Source organism: Pan paniscus, chromosome 7, assembly GCF_029289425.2.
Source record: "Pan paniscus chromosome 7, NHGRI_mPanPan1-v2.0_pri, whole genome shotgun sequence".
NCBI lineage: Eukaryota > Metazoa > Chordata > Mammalia > Primates > Hominidae > Pan > Pan paniscus.
In genome coordinates this window covers 24,646,912-24,652,911 of record NC_073256.2, presented here as the reverse complement: position 1 = coordinate 24,652,911, position 6,000 = coordinate 24,646,912, and the positions used below count along the sequence as shown (strand labels likewise).

Genomic DNA, 6,000 nt, shown 5'->3' with positions numbered 1-6,000 from the left:
ACCTCGGCCTCCCAAAGTGCTGGGATTAAAGGTGTGAATCACTGTACCTGGCCCCATTTCCTCTTATACCATAAGTCATTGCCTGCAGATGTGTTTTCTCCATTAGTTTGCAAAAGCTTCCTGAGAGTAGGTCTGTGCCTCGTTTACTCTGGAATCTCCCTGGCACAAAGCATAGGGCTTTATCTTCAGTAGGCATCCAACAAATGTTTAATTTCATTCAACAGCTCCTCTTACCACTGCCCCCACCTTATTTGCAGGTGGCTAAGTACAATCGGAACAAGTAGGTATCATAAGATTTAGTCCAGAGTCAATTTGAGGAGAAATTACTTTAGTGATATGAAAAGAAACCATGCTATTGAGTCAGAATACTTCTGAGAGTATCCCCTGTCCAAGCATTTGCTGAATTTCGATCTACTAATTTTCAGGTGGAACAGTATGGTTGCGGAGAGTCCATTTGGACATAGATACACTTTCATGCATTCATGTCTTTAACAATAATTTGTGGCCCTACTGTGTTTGTTCACTAACTCCTTTGAACCTACCACATAAGCTATATCTGTATTTTCCTTGTAATTTGGGACGTCCAATGCTTCATTAAGCTCACATGCCTGAAACTAATAAAGAAAATAGCTCGTTAACCAGCTAGTATAAAAGTAGCCACCAAATCAAGTCAATCACCTGCCTTAAATCAGCCCAGTACTCCCATCTTGAGTGGAGAAGCCCATTCTGAATCACAGTCAAGACATTGATGGAAAAACAGCTCCCTCTGGGGATCAAAACCACGCTCACTCCCAATCCTCCTCCCCAGAGTTCTACTCATTGCTCACCCACTGAACCCAGAACAAACCAGAAGTGCTTGAAATGAGGACGGGTAGCTCCGTGTACCAATCGGAATTTAAAACTCTATCAATTCCTGCTGTAGAAATGAAGCGTCTCCCCAGGACCAGCATTCCACGAAGGCAGCCCTTTTCTAGATGGAGAAAACAGAACCTGAAGACACCCGTTTCCCTAAACTGCTCCTGCTCATGTGTAAGTACAAATGAAAAATGCTGAGGCTGCTTCTGTTGGCATTGCTTTTTAATTACGGCCATCAATAAATCATTTTATCCTTGAACAAGACTTGAGAATGACCCGAAGGCAGAGGCACAATTCCTTAGGAATTAGGCCAACAGAGAATGGGCTATCTCTTTTTCCACCCCTTCTCTTACTCTGCTGTTGGAACAGAAACGTTCTCTGTGAGTAGCTGGGAGTAGACGGCCACACTTGAGTTCCATCTGGGGGTTCTGTTAACACAGTTTTACCCCAGCCTGCCTTAATGGCCACTGCCACACAAGCTGCATCTGTTCTTTCTTCTGCGCCTTTTGTTACTTCGTTGTTTTTCCTCTTTCTAGTGTAGTGAGCTGAATGGTGGCTTTGCACAAGATATATCCAGATCCTTGTGCCTAGAATCTGTGGAGGTGGCATTATTTGGAAAAACGGTCTCTGCAGATGTAATTAAGTTAAGGATCTTGAGATTCTCCTGGAGTAATTTAGGTAGGCTGCACATCTAAAGACAAGTGTCCTTATAAGAGGACACTTTTGTCTGGGCGCAGTGGCTCATGCCTGTAATCCCAGCACTTTGGGAGGCCGAGGCGGGTGGATCACCTCAGGTCAGGAGTTTGAGACCAGCCTGACCAACATGGAGAAACCCCATCTCTACTAAAAATACAAAATTAGCCGGGCATGGTTGCGCATGGCTGCAATCCCAGCTACTGGGGAGGCTGAAGCAAGAGAGTTGCTTGAACCCAGGAGGAGGAGGTGGCAGTGAGCTGAGATCATGACATTGCACTCCAGCCTGGGCAACAAGAGTGAAACTCCGTCTCAAAAAAAAAAAAAAAAAAAAAAAGGACACTCTTTTTCATGCGCCTCCGTGTGAATAGAACACAAAACAGGCTTTTTGTGAGCAATAAGGCTGTTTATTTTACCTGGGTGCAGGTGGGCTGAGTCCAAAAAGAGTCAGTGAAGGGAGATAGGGATGGGGCTATTTTATAGGATTTGGGTAGGTAAAGGAAAAAGGGGGGTTCTCTGGCAGGCAGGAGTGGGGGTCACAAGGTGCTCAGTAGGGGAGCTTTTGAGCCAGGATGAGCAAGGATAAGGAATTTCACAAGATAATGTCATCAGTTAAGGCAGGAACAGGACATTTTCATTTATTTTGTGGTGGAATGTCATCAGTTAAGGCAGGAACCGGCCATCTGGATGTGTACATGCAGGTCACAGGGGATATGATGGCTTACCTTGGGCTCAGAGGCCTGACGTTCCTGTCTTCTTATATTAATAAGAAAAATAAAATGAAATAGTGGTAAAGTATTGGGATGGTGAAAATTTTTGGGGGGTGGGATGGAGAGACAATGGGCGATGTTTCTCAGGGCTGCTTCGAGCGGGATTGGGGTGGCATGGGAACCTAGAGTAGGAGAGATTAAGCTGAAAGAAGATTTTGTGGTAAGGGCTGATATTGTGGGGTTGTTAGAAGAAACATTTGTCATTTAGAATTATGGTGATGGCCTGGATACAGTTTTTTATGAATTGAAAAACGGAATAAGAGAAGGAGAAAAACAGGTATTAAAGGACTAAGAATTGGGAGGACCTAGGATATCTAATTAGAGAGTGCCTAAGGAGGTTCAGCATAGCCTTGCCAGCAAAAATTATTTATTTAAGAGTTAAGAGTGGTGGTTTGGGGATAGCATTAGGAGATATCAGCTGTGATGGCTTGCAGAAACAGTGTAAACCACCAGTGTAAACAAGAGCAGGGCATATATGAGTAGTTGAGAACAGTGAATAGGAGTATGATCAGACAGAAGATAGTAGGGATGACAAGTTTTTTGGGGCACAGTCCAAGTTTGTCTTGTGTGTGGAATGAGACTGGGGCCTAATAAAAAGGAGCGTCTATACAGAAGATCCAATGGGTATCGGGGGACCTGCCCCGATAATCACGTAGGTTCTTTTCTATTTTCCTAAGCGCCGACTGGCTTGAGAAATAAAAGGACAGAGTACAAAAGAGAAATTTTAAAGCTGGGCGTCTGGGGGAGACATCACACATTGGTAGGATCCGTGATGCCCCACAAGCCACAAAAACCAGCAAGTTTTTATTAGGGAGTTTCAAAAGGGGAGGGAGTATACGAATAGGTGTGGGTGACAGACATCAAGTAATTAACAGGGTAATAGAATATCACAAGGCAAGTGGAGACAGGGCGAGATCACAGGACCAGAGGACCGAAGTGAAATTAAAATTGCTAATGAAGTTTTGGCACCATTGTCATTGATAACATCTTATAAGCAGACAGGGTTTTGAGATCAACCGGTCTGACCAAAGTTTATTAGGCGGCAATTTCCTCTTCCTAATAAGCCTGGGAGCGCTATGGGAGACTGGAGTTTATTTCACCTCTGCAATCTCAACCATAAGAGACAGGTACGCCCCGGGGGGGCCAGTTCAGAGACCTACCCCTAGGTGCGCATTCTCTTTCTCAGGGACGTTCCATGCTGAGAAAAGGAATATTTCTCCCATTTGCTTTTGAAAGAAGAGAAATATGGCTCTGTTCTGCCCGGCTCACCGGCGGTCAGAGTTTAAGGTTATCTCTCTTATTCCCTGAAAAATTGCTGTTATCCTGTTCTTTTTTCAGGGTGCCCACATTTCATATTGCTCAAACACACATGCTGTACAATTTGTGTAGTTAACGCAATTATTACAGGGTCCTGAGATGATATACATCCTTCTCGGCTGACAGGATTAAGAGATTAAAGCAAAGACAGGCATAGGAAATCACAAGGATATTGATTGGGGAAGTGATACGTGTCCATGAAATCTTTACAATTTATGATTAGAGATTGCAGTAAAGACAGGCACAAGAAATTACAACAGCATTAATTTGGGGAACTAATAAATATCCATAAAATCTTCACAATCCACGTTCTTCTGCCATGGCTTCAGCCGGTCCCTCCGTTTGGGATCCCTGACTTCCCGCAACAAATGGGCTGTACCTTGTAGCATTCCGAGGACAGGCTTGAATTCTAAGAAAGGAAAGTGGTAAAAGTATTGTCCAGTCCTTTTTAAGTTGGTGGCTGAGCTTGGTAAGGTGTGTTTTTAAAAGACCATTAGTCTGTTCTACCTTTCCTGAAGATTGAGGACTGTAAGCGATAAAAAGGTTTCACTGAATACTAAGAGCCTGAAAAAATGCTTGGCTGACTTGATTAATAAAGGCCGGTCTGCTATCGGACTGTATAGAGGTGGGAAGGCCAAACTGAGAAATTATGTCTGACAGAAGGGAAGAAATGACCGTGGTGGCCTTCTTAGACCCTGTGGGAAAGGCCTCTACCTATCCAGAGAAAGTGTCTACCTAGACCAAGAGGTATTTTAGGTTCCTGGCTCGGGGCACGTTGAGTAAAGCTAATTTGCCAGTCCTGGGTGGGGGCAAATCCCTGAGCTTGATGTGTCGGGAAGGGAGGGGGCCTGAAGAATCCCTGAGGAGTAGTAGAATAGCAGATGGAACACTGAGAAGTTATTTCCTTGAGGATAGATTTCCACGATGGAAAGGAAATGAGAGGTTCTAAGAGGCGGGCTAGTGGCTTGTACTATAGCATAGCCTGCTTTTGCTGGTGTGTGGCAATTAGGCCTGGTGGAACTGCCATCAATAAACTAAGTGTGGTCAGGGTGAGAAACAGGGAAGAACATAATGTGGGGAAATGGGGTGAACGTCAGGTGGATCAGAGAGATGCAGTCATGAGGGTCAGGTGTGGTATCAAGAATAATGGGAGAGGCCGGATTGAAGTCCGGGCCAGGAACAATGGTAATTATGGGAGACTCAACAAAGAGTGAGTACAGCAGAAGGAGCCGGGGAGCAGAATGTATATGTGGCAGGTGTGAGGAAGGAAATACATTTTGGAAATTATGAGAGCTGTAGAGAGTGAGTTGAGCATAGTTTGTGATTTTAAGGGCCTTTAAAAGTATTAGGGTGGCAGCAGCTGCTGCACGGAGACACAACGGCCAACCTAAAACAGTAAGGTCAAGTTGTTTGGACAAAAAGGCTACAGGAAGCGCGATCCTCGTCCTTGTGTAAGAATTCCATCTGCACAGCGCTGCAGTTCGGCTGTGTGTAATGAAAAGGGTTGGGATGAGTCACGGAGAGCTAGTGTAGCAGGACGAGTTCCAGACAAAACTCCTCAGACACCGGATTAAAGAAGGAAGATTTTTTTTTGGCCGGGAGCGTCAGCAGACTCATGTCTTAAGAGCCGAGCTCCCTGAAAAAGAAATTCCTAGCCCTTTTAAGGGCTGACAACTCTAAGGGTTCTACGTGAAAAAGTCATAATAGATCAAGTAAGCGTGAGGAACGTGACTGGGGGCTACATACATCAGCTAACAGAACAAAAAGTTTTTACAGTGCTTTCTCATACAATGTCTGGGATTTACAGATAACACCAGTAGTTTTGGTCAGGGGCTAATATTATTGTTATTTTAACCACCAGGGCCAGGTGGTGGCGCCAAAGTCGTCTAAGTCTTTATTTTACTTCTGTTTTTTCCAGCTTTTTGCTTTCTCCCTTTTTTGCTGTCTTATAAACTAGGGAAAAGGGGAGGTTGGGGAGAAACTGGGAAGGACAACAGGAGACGTGGTGGTCTCATACCATATTTCCCCCCTTTGAGCATTTTCACTTTTTAGTGGGAGTTCTCACTCTCATCTTTACTTTTTGAGTGTCTCTGTGAGATAGAGCGATAGTGATTTATATAATACACGTGTGCTGAAGTTTTCTGATGAACCAAAGTAGCAACAAAATCTTTTATCATTTGAAAAAGCAAGGGTAATACACAGGGGAGCAGTAAGCAAGTTCCTATCACTAGCAGTACACCTACAATGAGGGTTTTAAATCTTCCTATAGCTGGAAACCATTTTTCAAATAAAGACTCAGGATTAAACTCGTGCCAAACCTGTACAGGCACATGTGCAACCTTTGTCATGTCCCTGACTATGTTTT

General features: G+C 44.1%; 1 pseudogene; it reads right to left on the bottom strand.

Moving 5' to 3' along the window:
• Window positions 1-3,036: 3,036 nt before the first annotated feature.
• Window positions 3,037-6,000, bottom strand: part of LOC117978066 (dapper homolog 3-like) — a 104,603-nt pseudogene continuing 101,639 nt past the window's right edge.